This window comes from Pinus tabuliformis, chromosome 2_1 (assembly GCF_031772625.1).
Source record: "Pinus tabuliformis cultivar Carrire ecotype Pingquan chromosome 2_1, CPIR1, whole genome shotgun sequence".
Taxonomy (NCBI): Eukaryota; Viridiplantae; Streptophyta; class Pinopsida; order Pinales; family Pinaceae; genus Pinus; species Pinus tabuliformis.
Window position 1 is genome coordinate 257426042 of NC_142299.1, and position 15524 is coordinate 257441565.

The window sequence follows — 15524 nt, forward strand, 5'->3', positions numbered from 1 at the left end:
AATAGAGTTGTTACCCGGTCTTCAAAGATCATGCGTTTGTGTTTACATCTCCTTTTAAGAGTTAGAAGGTGCAAATGCCTTCCAAGACTTTAGAAATATACGAACAATTTTATTGTGATCTTCCTGTTAGGTCTACATGATTTATACCTTTGTTGAATTTGTGGTCTCTAAACATTTTTCCGGGAAGTTCGTTGTTGTTTTGTAATAATAAGCCGGTAAGAGACTTGTGACTGAGACTTATTTTGGTCTTTCAAAGGGTTGATTTATTTGCCACAGATGTTGAAGTGAGGCCTCTTCAGGAGAATCCACAGAGATTTTATGGAATTCGTTCATCTCGGCTTACACTGTGAGCAAACAATGCGTGAATTTGAATTCAAACTTCGAAAGTGGAGCACTCTATTCAGTTGAGGTCACGCCAACGGTCTCAAGTGGGCAGACTTGACTCGCCTTGTAAAAACTAAGTTTGAGCCTGTTTGGAAGGTTGAATAAATGTTGAAACTTGTGCGCACATATGCCGGGCTGACTGATTTTTCGGAGATGACGATGAAACATCGCTTTCAATGGAACGTCGGGGGTGTGACTGATTTTTCGGAGATGACGAGGAAACATCGCTTTCAATGGAACGTTGCAAGAACCACGTCGCCTCTCAATTCATTCCACAGTTGTTTTATATTTATTCCAGCATATATTGCTCAGTTGCGTTGGTTAAGGTTGATAATTTCTTTAAACATCAAGAAGCTAACTATTAGGACTTGCAAGCAAGCATGTGATCATAATTTTGGCCAAACGCATTAGTTCATTTCTTTCGTTGAGTATATAATTAAAAACTTTCCTTTTGCCATGTAAACCATAATTTGAAATTTTTATACGGGTATACTTAATTTTTATTATTTATAATTTGTAATTTTTATTATCGGTCATCAAACTATTTATATAAACCTTAACTTATTTAATAACATTTCAATGAATAGAACAAATTAAAAAAATATCAATTTCTTTTTAATGTCATTTTTACAAACTTTTTTCTTTTTTAGATCCCTTATTTTACTTGATTGATTTTGTTTCAATTTTAGTTTAATGGGTGCATCATAAAGGAAAAATAAAATGAAATGAAATATATGCATTTTAACTATATTTCAAAATTGGCTTACCGTGGATGTATTAGTGGACAATTTTCTCTGAAAATGGTAGAGTGAATGAAGGATTCAATTTCTTTCTTTAGTATTTTTCTTCTCTTCTGGTGTGAATTATCTTCTCGTATTATTATAATAAACAAGAATTCCACCTCTGGACCACTTGTGACCAATGGTAAAAGCAACGATGGTAGAGTGATTGCGAGTAAAGAAGTATTTTCCCGTGGGCCATAGAGTCGAGTCTTCTCTTTCAGATATATGCTTGTAATATGCTCATAACCAGTCTGCTTCAGCTACCGCTTGGCCTGGCTTACATCAACCACTTAAGTATATAATATAGATATACACATTAAATAGAAATCTATGTGTGCTAACATAACACAAATTAAGTCGCCATTGCAACAAATATTCAACAAACTGATCAAGATCATGTTAAAATGATTACCTCCCTCGGAATTATTCAAAGAGTTTGATCGATAGGTCACAGGAACGCTCGACTTCAACTGCAATGATGACTAATCCAGGCATCGACTATATAAGGCTTATCAAATCTACATGAAAATGTCCGTCGGGTATCCCATGGGAATCCATTGGGCATATCCCGAGTAAGGCTAGGGCCACTACTCTTAAATTGTAACATTAGATCTGGGAAAACAAGTACAAGAAAATGTTGAATTGCCTTCAACTTGACAAATCTTTTGTTGATAATAAACATAGGAGTTAGGAATGTGAATAGGCCAACAAACATAGGAGTTATGAATGTGAATAGGCCAGGCTAGAGCGATCAAACACATTGAAAATAAGACTTCAAACGCTTCGCAGTCTGCTTTGCAGACCACTGGCTAACACTTTAATCCATACGTGACCATTTTAAAATATATTTTTTGGCAACGCTTCAATCTCCCCATCATGGTAGCCATTGATAGATGACTTAGACGAAGCATATTCCCTTGAGACTTGATCATGCCATCCATATATTAAAAATTAAAATGTTGGAAAGGAAGAGGAGGCCAAAAAAAAATTAAACACATAAAACACATGAGCTACGACTCTTTTATTGATCACACAAAAACTTGATGATTACAATGAACCTGGTGAAGGGTATTTAACCTTTTTCAACGAGTGACTCGCCTAAACTAACTTAACTAGACTTGACTCAACGCTCAGTTAACTCACTCTCTAATTTTAAATTATTCTCCATGCAGGAGTTCATTAGATATTTTAACACTCTCCCTTAATTACAACCACTAAACTAAGACACGACTCATGAAAACTCAAGCATGCATGTTGGTCTATGTCTCAACTAAACTTACAACACCCAAGTTTCCTATGAAACTCAAACACATATTTTTCTAATGACTTAGTAAACATATCAGCTAATTGATCACTAGATTTGCAAGGCTTCATTTGAACTTTTCCATTGCTCAGAAGTTCTCGAATAAAGTGATATTTAGTATCAATGTGCCTGCTTTTTTGATGAAACATATTATTCTTTGATGGTGTAATCGCTGAGGTGTTGTCACAATATATTGTTGTTGATCCTTGATGTTTATGCTTGAGTCCATCAAATACTTTTCTTAACCACACTGCTTGACATGTTGTTGATGTTGCTGCTACATATTCTATTTCTACTGATGAAAGTGTCACAGTAGGATACTTTTTAGATGCCCATGAAATCACACCTGAACCAAGATGGAACACATAACCAAAAGTGCTCCTCCTATCATCCAAACTACCTACACAATCACTGTCGATGTACCCAATCAAATCCTTATTTTCTGTGCTTTCATACATTATGCCACAATATCTAATTTTTTCTATGTATGTGTGGTGAAGTAAAATTCTAATTGCGGACACAAACAATTCCTCTAGCCCAATAGTGGGTCTAGCTACAAACAAGACATTCTATGGAAGATTTCTTTAGGTTAGAATCAATTAAGAGGCCCTACCTTTTCATACGCTTATCTCGTTTGGTGATGACCTTGCTTGTTTTCTCTAGCTATCTCTCGTTTCCTTCGAACACATGAAACAAGTAAAAAACAACAAACAACAACCGTGATAATAGACAAATTGTAATTCAACCTACTTAACAAGTCAAAAAGCATTAAGACATAAACATGTGTGATGACACATTATGTAGTAAATCAATCGATAGTTGCATATATATTAAATCAAGAAGATATTACAACCATTGTCTTGACGTTGTTGTTCTCCTCCGACAAAACCAAGGTCCCACACACTTCTGTTAGCATTCATGGTGGCTTCAACAATGATAGTTTTAAGGTTCTTCCCTTTAGTCTTCACACTAAAGCAAATTCACACTTCTCCCTCACACACAACTAGATAGCTACAACTATGAATAGCTTGTTGTTTACTCCAAACTTAATTAGCACTAGCACACCAACGTTAACACTAGCTTATGCTTGGGAAAAATGGAGGTTTATATAGCATGAATAGATGGGGGATGGTTCCTTTTCTCATGGGAGAATGTCTTATATCTCGAAGTAGTTCCATCCTTATAGGGGAAAGGATCCCAAACTCACATCATCGACTCCATCCTCCTCAACCATTTACCAGACTTTAGTTACGAAGCTTCTAGAGTTGGAAGCTTCGGCTCCTTATTTAAAAAACTTTCCAAAAGAGGATCGGTGTGACTGGAACAAGGCTCAGTCGCTTCGGTTAGTGCTAGGGATAGTTATAATCCCTGCATATCGGCATGAGGAGAACAAGGGTCATTAGCGTCGGTCTTGTAAACTGGGAAAAACATAAGATTTTTGGGAAATGATGTAAAAGGGAATTGTTCTGCTCATGAAGAGGGACACAATGAAAGTTTCTTCATGAAGGGAAAGCATGTAGGGTTCACTCTAGAGGCCCTCCAGGATCATGGAATGGGGAGCACAGGGGCAATGACAAAATGTTGTGTAACAGATTCCCCCTAAAGCGTGAAGGCCGAACTATAGTGAGGGATGAAATGCTTTAAGAATTAGTGCGGGGAATCAGAGTCTGTCATCAGAAAACCTTCAAGAAAGTACAAATACATATACATAACTGAAAACTCTGTCAAATGATACATGAATCATGGCATGGATGCAACCATCCAGAGAATGATCATGTAGATGGCTCCAAGCATGGGCGCAGCCATCCAATAAAGAGGATCACATTGAAACCAAGATATGGTCGCATCCATCCAATAATGAGAAGGATCACATATGATAACTCATGGTATGTTCGTAGCAATCCATCTAAGAGAGACATTTATATCAACATAACCATGTCACACTGCTTCACAATAGGCTTGACTTTTGTAATCTGAGCCCACGGTCTTGCGCTCCAATACGACCCGATCAAAGAATAATTTATAACATGTGAATAGATGTGTTGACGTTGAACATGCTAGAAAATCGCTTGATTACCAGCCAATGATGTAAATTGTTAACAAGTGCAAGAGAAACCACCAATAATGACAATGTTCCTCAAGGTACTATCAGTACAATTCACGAAATGTGAATAAAGGAACTGAAGTCGAACACCTGTGAAATCACTTGATCGGAAGCCAATGATGTGAAATTGTCGTCGAGTGCGAAGAAATTGCCATTAGGGCATGCAAGCTGTAAGGTACTGGAAGGGAGTCACTCAGTCAACTTCCTAGATAATGAGCTAAACTCAACAGGAAGAGACCGTGTCGAAGGAGGGCCATAATGTAACCCACATCATTGACATGAGACAGAGGGATGCAAAATGATTTTGGATGATACAGAGAATCAGGGGTAAGTGTAACTACAGAAGGAAAAATCTTGAACATATCAGCGACACGACTAGAAGTTTTGTATCTTTTGGATCCATAGGATCGACGGTCATGATGACATGGGAGATATCAAATGGAAGGAAAAAATGAATGGCCTAACCTAGGAAGGTCAACGATAAAAAAGGAGGATACCCCATCCTGACAAGAAGTAGAAAGTGTCATGTTCAAGAGTGAGTTGCCGACACAACTGATTAGATTTCCAAAATTTCCCACACCATTCCTGGCAAGTACCCCAATTATTTTGTAATCACAAGCTTGAAGGGGATAACATATGCTTGCACTGTAAGTTCATCCTTCAGGTGAATCTCACCTAGTAAGTTTAACAAGCCCTAAGAAGGAGAAGCCCATGTTCATCATGGTGATGAATCTGATGTTGTTTAGCATTTTAACGAGTCTGACAAAGGTGAAACTCAGTATATTTTTCATGTCTGGAGAGTTTGAAAAATATACGGAAAAAAAACTCCACATGGTCCCTTTTCGTATATTTGTGCCTCTCGAGCCCAAAAAGGTAGAAAATGATACTTGAGAGAACTGCTTGACCATTTCAGTCAAGGAGTACCTTTTTCGTAAATGGTTCATCTCAGCCTGAAAAAGGGGTAAACGTACAATGGGGAAATGATGTTTCCTAGCCTTTAACGAGTTCAAAATGACAAGAGCTTGACAATATTTTCATGTTTAAAGAGTCAGAAAAGAGTTTGAAAGTGGACCCCCTATTTTAATTTTATTTTAACAAGTCAAAAAGGGAAAAATACTCTGCCATCTTTTCATTTTTACGAGTTAGAAAAGAGATTAAAGATGACATTTCTTGGAGGAATGAGTGGTATAAAGGGTAGAAACTGGTTCCAACAATGATGGAACTACTCAGAACATGTAATGGTCAAGAGGTTGGCTCATAAAACCACTCATCTCTGTGGTCCCTCAAGAAAGGAAAAACAACCAAGTGGAAGCATATGACCGGCCAAAGATATGGTGGCGATGGAATGAAACAACCAAGGCTCATTTAGGTGATAAAAATGATAATAACGAGATGTAAATGGGGCATGGGTTCATTTTTACAGAAGCTTGAACCATGTAGAACTCTACTCGGATTTGGTTTCATGTTTACACAAGCTTGAAATGAAAAACTATGCTTGCTATAATTTTGCATGACCCTGGCATAATGACTCAATCGAGGTACATGCCCCCCAAACTTCATTTCAGTCAACTAGGTGGGTGGAATGAAGGTTCAATTTCGAGATCCTAGAAAGACTCGACTAGGATTTTACGAGATCTTAATCAAAGACTCGATTTGGAAAAGGGAATTGCTTCATTTTTAATGAGGTTGACACAATAAAAGAACTATCCTTGAGACCCTTGTTTCATTTTTTAAGAAGCTTGACACAAGACAAAGAACTATGCTCACACCCTTTGTTTCATTTTTTACGAGGTTGACACAAGACCAGGACGTATCCTCATGGCCCTTGTTTCATTTTTAATGAGCTGGACACAAGACAATGAACTATTCTCATATCTCTTGTTTCATTTTTTTAAACGAGGTTGATACAGGAACAAACTATCCTCACACGTTGTTTCATTTTTTAATGAGCTGGACACAAGACAAAGAACTATGCTCACACCCTTTGTTTCATTTTTTAACGAGGTTGACACAAGACCAGGACCTATCCTCATGGCCCTTGTTTCATTTTTAATGAGCTGGACACAAGACAATGAACTATTCTCATATCTCTTGTTTCATTTTTTTAAACGAGGTTGATACAGGAACAAACTATCCTCACACGTTGTTTCATTTTTAATGAGGTTGACACGAGAAAAAGAACTATCCTCGTTAATCTGATCATGCACCATATGAGAACATGGCTCCCAAGAGGTCTTCAATAGATGGAAGTACCACGCTCTGGGAAGAATACAGGTCATTTAGTACCAAAGACAGATCATGTTCCAATGCCCCCAATACATAATGTACTATACCATCTATGTGATCATCAGCAGATGTGGAGACGGAATGGGTAACCACATAATTTACTTATGGCGGGGAAGGTACTTATTTCAAACAAGAGCTGATAGGGGATAATGGTGGCAAAGGGGGCGCCTAGTGACCAATGAACGACAATTGATCAATGGTCACAATTATCCCTTCATGCAGAAAACAAACCACATGGAAAAGTGAAGAAATAAGATCTCCCATGACATAAACATAGCTGCATCCAAGGAGAATATTGAAATCTAAAGGACCTTGCGTGACCATCACGTCTATATAGAGGGTCTACCCTTCCAATGTAATAGGGAACTTTGAAAGGACCCCCAAGGGTTAATTGGTTCCTCTGTTGAAAGGCAACAGATTCTGAGTGACAGGCACAAGCTGTGGGAAGCCAAAATCTTTCCAAGTAGTAGAAGACATGATGCTCATAGACATTCCTTCGTCTAATATAGTGCCATGTACTACCATATTATAGGCTTGTACTGCAATCTGGAAAGGCACATAAGATGGGAGGCAGAAAGCAATCAATGGACCCCAATCAAAAGAGATGACAAAACTACTTGGTGGGGGTATCATATGATTTCCCCCATGCTTCGCAGGAATAGGATGAGGACTCTTCTGAACAACCAAGACAGGAGGGTCACTCTTCGATTCATGAGAATTTGAGGAGATGAGAAGAACATGAGCAGTGTGATCACCACTCTCTTTGGGAATAGAGTGATCAACTGAAGGCGTAGCCAGGTTGACACTCTTTCCGACCAATTGTTGGTCGGGAGCAGACATAAGAGAGTCACACTCGAGAAGAGCAGGACGAGCAAGAGATGAATCCAAGTCAATCTCTTTACCAACCGGGAGAGGGTCAGAAGAAAGCCTATGATAACCAACATGAAGTTGGGGTTGAGAAGTTGCAAGGTTTTCCAAAACTTTGGAAGCTTTATCCATAAGAGGACAAAGGTGAAGAAGATGCTCTCCTTTACATAATCTACAGGGGAATCTAATCTTACATTTCTTCTTACCATCATTAGCTGAAGGTGTAGTATTGACATGATCTCCAGAGGTCGTCGGGGATGGTTGATGCAGGTCTTGAGACCATGCCTCTAAGACTCTAGGGACACCAAGACAATCTTGTAGGAGATGGTCACCCTTACACGGCTTGCAAGGGAATCTAACCTTCCGTGGAGGATCAAAAGGTTTATCGACATGAAGTGCATTTAGAGAAATAGTTGGATGGTTGGCCTCTTGCTTATCTGCCTTCTTCTTCTTTGTCTTTGTCTTCTTCTTCTTAGCCTCTTGGTTACTAGATTTGAAACTTTCACTAGGTGAAGTAGAAGAGGAAGGTGAAGAAATGTGGGAAGAAGGTGAGAGGTCAACCTTAGAATCAACATGACGTGATTCAAATGAAGGAGATGTTTGGGCAAGAGTCAGGATGCTCGAGACCACCGAGGTAAAAAAAAACTAGATAGGTAAACCAATGGTTAACCCAGGAAGAGACAACATCTCCATATAAGGAGCACCAACGTTTCCAAAAGAAGGAAAAGGACTAGGATTCCCATCCGAGGGAAATCCTTGACTGGTATATTCTGGAGATGTTTCCATTGGAATCGACCCTAAATAATTACGAGGGAAGATAACTTTTACCAAGAATATTTCATGAGAAGTTAATTTTTAAACACTAAAACAAAACTTTGCCTTTTCATATTTTAAGAGTCGAGAAAAGGGTGAAAGGTGACTCTAGTCGCTTTCAGAGTTAATGAGCTCCAAAGGATAAGTGCTTAATGATCTTTTAAATTTAAAGAGTCAGAAAGACCAAAAGGACTACTCAGGATAATCTAGGCAAAAGGGATTACCAGGTAACCGCGAACTGCAGAATACCTCCTCACGAACCAAACAGTACGAGCAACCTATCTCCCCGAATGCCATGTTCAGTGTATCATGTTTACAAGGTGGCAGACTCGACTTCCTATGGATAAAGGATTGCAAACCTAGTGGGGTCTCCCTTTATATACATGATGGTACGGGGATCACAAGTCCGTACTACCACTGTCTAATGCCAAATTGAATGAAAACTGCTACGTTTAAAGATGATGGTACACATCTCTAGCCTAGACCACTAAATGTGAGCGTTAAGTTTCAATGCTTCCTTAGGTTAATTCAATAAATTTTAATAGTTGATCTTGAATTAGGTTTCAATTATAAAGCCCTACCGCTGTTATCTGACAAAACTCCTACATGCAGCTATATGAGAAAAGAGATATTTCTTCGATGAAAGTTAACACTAATTGAGGGATAGAGAGCACACAATCAATGCAACAATCAAAGAATGAAAACTTTCACTAATAGATGTCTTAAATGCACTTAATCTTCCCTTAACAACAAAATAAATTTCATTTTGTTTCCAATGCTTATGATGATGAAATTCTAGTTTCTTAATGACACTACTAATGCAATATTTTCGCTTAAGTAAACTACAATGATGTTCTTCTTTTCATAAAATGAAAAATGAATTTTTCACATAAAGCACTTTTAATGAAAATTTTCACAATTCCTAACAAACAAGCATCAATCAAATCCAAAACATGATAAATGAAACTAAAAAGAACGTCTTCCCTAAATCAAACAAACCAAACACACAAATGCTTCAATCGAGAAACCAAGCAATGTGATCTATGCTTGGATAAGATAACAAACGAGACTCTTTCACTCATTCAATTGAAAATGAAGAAATGAAGATGTTGCGACTGAAAGATGGATTAAATGAAGTAGCAAATTAGAAACTTGACACAATGAGTAAACAAACAAATGAACGATAATTGACCTAGATTTCCTAGGGTCATATAAACCATCCAAAAAACTCAAAAAATCAAGCAATAAAACATCAAGCCAATCAATCAATCAAAATTATCAAACAAAGCATCCTAGTCACTTTTGGGAGGAAGAAGAGAGTTTGAGGGTCAAGACACGCTGGCACTGGAATGGAATAAATTCTAATTTTTTCATAACTTAGAGACCAAAGCGACTACCTAACTAAGAACTAGCGCTGATAGGCATGACCGACACAACTGACTAGTACTACAACTAGCACTGATGGCCTGATCAACGCGATTGCCTAACTGACAATTAGTGTTGATTGAAGGATTCAAAGAAAAAATAAAAAAGAACTTAACATAGGGCTAGACTTAACACATCAGAGGGTGGGCTAATCCAAGCAAGCACACAAACCAAGCTAAATGAAGTTTTCTAGTTAGGGAGAACACATCCTAAACAACTTACAGGGTAGAAATCATGAGAGAAAAATAGACTGGCCAAGATCTAGGGTGAACTCTAATCTTCACTTACAGGCATCGACGTGACTGCTTAACTGATAACAAGCACCGGAAGGGGGTCGGCGTGAATGTTTCTCAGCATATTACATTGATCGGCGTGTCTCTCAGCGAAATAAGCGTGCTGAGCGAGAATGCAAGGAAAAAATAATTTTTTTCAAAAAGTTGGGACTAGACTTACCATTATGAATTTCAAACGCAGAGTAGTAAGCAAAGCAAAGAAAATAGAACTAAAGGGAAATGGTGAAACTAGAAAAGTTCACACAAAACCATAAAATTCCGAGCAGACAAACAGAAGGATTGGATCCCTAGTATGGTCACCAATTTGTGGTGAAGCAAAATTCTAAGTGCAGACACAAACAATTCCTTTAGCCTGACAATGGTTCTAGCCAGAAACAAGACATTCTATGGAAAATTTCCTTAGGTTAGAACCAATTAAGAGGGCCTACCTCTTAGTACGCTTATCTCGTTTGGTGATGACCTTGCTTTCTCGCTCTAGCTATCTCCCGTTTCCTTCTTCGAACACCTGAAACAAGTAAACAACAACAAACAACAATTGTGATAATAGAAAAATTGTCATTCAACCTACTTAACAAGTCAAGAAGAATTAAGCCATAAGCATGTGAGATGACACATTATGTAGGAAATCAATCGATAGTTGCATATATATTAAATCAAGAAGAGATTACAACCATTGTCTTGACATTGTTGTTCTCCTTCGACAAAACCAGGTTCCCACACACTTCCGTTAGCATTCCATGATGGCCTCAACAATTATAGTTTTAAGGATCTTTCCTTTAGTCTTCACACTAAACCAAATTCACACTTCTCCCTCGCACACAACTAGAGAGCTACAACTATTAATAGCTTCTTGTTTACACCAAACTTAATTAGCACTAGCACACCAATATTAACACTAGCTTATGCTTGGGAAAAGGGAGGTTTATATAGCATGAATGGATGAGAGATGGTTCTTATTCTCATGGGAGAAGGTTTTATCTCTTGAGGTAGTTCCATCCTTATAGGGGAAAGGAGCCCAAACTGACATCTTCGACTCCATCCGGCTCAACCATTTACCAGACTTCTGCTACGTAGCTTCTAAAGCTGGAAGCTTCGAGTCCTTTGAAAAACTTTCCGAAAGAGGATCGGTGTGATTGGAACAAGGCTTAGCCACTCCGGTAGGCACTAGGGATAGTTCTAATCCTTTCATATCGGTGCGAGGATAAAAAGGGTCATTATCGTCGGTCTTGTAAACTGGGAAAAACAGAAGATTTTTGGGAAATGTTGCAAAAGGGAATTTTTCTGCTCATGAAGAGGGACACAATGGGAGTTTCTTCATGAAGGGAAAGCATGTAAGGTTCACTGTAGAAGTCTTCCAAGATCATGGAACGAGGAGTACAAGGACAGTGAAAAAATATTGTGTAACAGTATGTCAAAATTCCTTTTCCTGCTCTCCAATGTGTGCTTTTGGAGCCTCCATAAATCTAGAAATGAAACTCACTTCTTGCATAATATCTAGTCTTGTAGTTGTGAGATACATGAGGTTGCCAACCAATCTTTTGAATATAGTTGGATTGACATCTGATCCTTCATCACCCTTGCTTAACTTTGTACCTATTGCAACTGGTGTAGGGACAGGTTTACAATTCTCCATCCCGAATATTTTCAACAAATCTCTAGCATATTTGTTTTGAAAAATAAAAATTCCTTTTTCAAACTGCTCAACTTCTATGCGAAGAAAACATTTCATTACACCAAGATCTGTCATCTCAAATTCTTTCATCATGGTTGATTTAAATTCATCCAATTCAAAGTCACATGTATAAATCATGTCATCAACATATAAGTAAACAATAAAAATTTGTCCATTCTCGTTTACCTTTGTGTATAAGGTAGACTCAATGTTTCTTATGAAAATTATATTCTTGATCATGTAGCTATCAATTATGTTATAACAAGCTCTAATCCGTAGAGCGCTTTCTTGAACATGTAAACTTGATCTTCGTTACCTTCAACTTCATATCCTAGAGGTTGTTACACATAAATATCTTCTTCTAGAATTCCATTCAATAATGTTGATTTCACATCCATATGATATACTTTCCACTTGTTTTGAGCTGTTGTGGCTAGAACTACTCTTATAGTACCCAATTTGGCTACCAGAGCAAACATTTCTCCAAAATATATTCCCGGTTGCTGTGAGAATCCTTTTGCTACAAGTCTTACTTTAAATATGTCAATTTCACCTTTCTCATTCAACTTTGTCTTGTACACCCATTTTACAGCAATGAGATTTTTGTCCTTTAGAAAATCAACCAAATCCCATGTATTATTCTTTTCAATAGTTTCAATTTCTTCATCCATGGCTTGCACCCAATTTTCATCTTTGATTGCTGATTGCTTGTTAGTAGAATTCTAGTCTATTGATCTACTTAAAGATCTATGCTACTCAAAAAATATTGGAGTCTTTGCTGGCGTGTCTCTATTTGGTGTTTTCACCTGTGATTCTTGTTGCTCCCTTATTGCTACATCATCTTCTTCCATTAGTGTCACTTGCACATTAACTGTTATGTCTATACTACCATTCCATGACTCTTGTTCTTTGAACATAACATCTCTGCTAATTATGGTATTTTTGGTGATAGGGTTATACAATTTGTAAAACTTTGATTTCTCACTATAACCAATAAATATGCATTTTTCACTTTTATCATCCAATTTTCCTCTTAGCTCCTTAGGCACATGTGCATAGACTACACATCCAAATACTTTGAGATTAGATACGTTGCAAGACATACTTGACCATGCTTGTTGTGGTACTCTTTTCATCACACTCTTTGTACGAGATCTGTTGATAACATAAATAACACATGCAATTGATAACATAAATGACACATGCAACTGCTTCTCCCCAATATTCATTAGACAACTTTAAGCCTTTCAACATGGTTCTTTCCATGTTCATAATTTTTCTGTTATATCTCTTTGCTACACCATTCTGCTGCAGTGTGTACCTAGATGTAAATTGTCTTATGATTCCATGTTGTTTGCAGTAATCATGGAACGCCTTTGAATCATATTCTCCAGCATGATCTGACCTCAATAAGTTAATCTCAGGATCACTCTTGTTCTTTGTTAAGGGTTTGATTCCTTTGAAATTTGCGAAATTTTCAAAATTATTCTTCAAGAAGTAAACCCATGTCTTTCTGCTATAGTCATCAACAAAAGTGAGGAACTAACAACTTCCACCAATCGACTGTGTTCTCATAGGTCCACACAAGTTTGTATGCACTAGCTCAAGAGGTTACTTTTCTGTGTATGCAACTCCCTTTGGAAAATTTTCATGGTGTTTCTTTCCCAAGATGCAACACTGACAAGTACTACTAGGTTATCTGATGGTAGGTAATCATCTGACCATTTGTTTCTACTGCAAAATCTTAAACCAGAAAAGTGCAAGTGTTCAAACTGAAAATGCCATAACCAATAATCATTAGAACATGCAATAGTAAAAGAACTGACCTAATCACTATAATTCATAACTAGAAGAAAGAGTATGTTCCTTGTCATCTACACCTTTTATATCAACTTCTTGCTTGGGGGCTTGTCATATATAACGCACACTTGTCCTTGAAACATAAATTTGTATCCGTTCTATGTCAATTACCAACATTTATCAAATTATGTTTGAGACCAGGGACATAATATACCTTTGATATTGTCTTTGGCTCCCCTTGCTTGGTTAGAATGTGACCACTCATTTACCATCTACATCCACAGTGTTTTCAGTCCCCAAATTTACCCCTGTATTTACAAATTGATCTAAATTCGCAATCAAATTCTTGTTCCTTGTCATGTGGTTACAACAACCATTATCTAATAGCCACACATTATCAGAAGGTTCATGCATGTTATGGAAAGCTAGGAACATGGAGTTAGTACTCTCTATAGTGAAATTATCTCTATTGTTACCTTGATCAACTATCCTCTCCCTGCAATCACAAGAATAGTGACCAAATTTATTGCAATACTAACATTTCACCTTTGATTTGTCAACTCTTTGATTATTGTTGAAGCTTCTACAATTGTTTCCACTTTCATGTTCATGCTCTTCTTGGCAATATCCCTGACCACCATGTCTTTCGCCTCGTCCTCTACCTCTTGATCTACTTCTACCTCGACCTCCATCTCTTGAAATAGAAACCTAACTTTTGAAAACAGTTTCTAAAATGGAATCCTTATTTTTCTCTATCCTTGCCTCAATTGACAGAAGTGATGCCATCAACTCATCAACTATCAGTGATGTCAAAACCTTGGCTTCTTCTATGGCTACTACCACAACATCAAATTTGGTAGACAAAGATCTGAGGGCCTTCTCAACCACAGTTTGATATTTAATTTCCTCACCATAAATTTTTAACTGATTTATGATAGTCATGACCCGATTCACGAAAGAATCAATATCCTCTGTCTTCTTCATCTGTAGACTTTCAAATTCTCTCCTAGTATTTTGCAACTTACCAATATTGACTTTGGTCATACCTTTATAGCTTGTTGCCAAGACATGCTTCCTTTGCTGAAGAAGTGATCATAATATTTTGGAACATCGCTTGGTCCACTACCTATTGGATAAGCTGCTATGCTTGTGCATTATTCTTTTTTTCTTTGTTCCATAGTTCCTTCTCTGCATTAGTGAGAGTTAGTTCTTCTTCTGCATTTTTAGGTTTTGAAAACACAAACTAGACATAATCCCAAACATCATGAGTCTACAATGTGATCATCATCTTAATGACCTACGCATCATAATCCTTCCCTGTAAACCATGAAAACTAAAACTAAAAATTTAAAAAACTTTATCTCTTCAAATAATAGAAATCATGTCTTTTTTAAGAGAAAAACACTTTTTCAAATGTCGTTTTCGAAACTCTTTCAATAAAACCTTTGATATATATATATATATATATATATATATATATATATATATATATATATATATATATAAAAATATTTTTATTAAATATCCCTTTGAAATACCTCCATTCGAATTCTTTATAAACTTAAACCCTTTTAAATACTACCCACATGAGTAAAACAAATTTCATAAAAGTAATCCACGTGTGTTTTATGACTTAAAATAAACTTCTCACAGTAAAAAAGTAGGAGTCATCTAATGAGATAGAGGAATTGCCCGGATGGTCAAAAGTGGCTGGAATCTGGGTAAAAAAATTTCAATTTTTTTTATAAAGACAGTGTTTGATTCTTGTTTTTGATGGTGGAAATGGATTCAACAC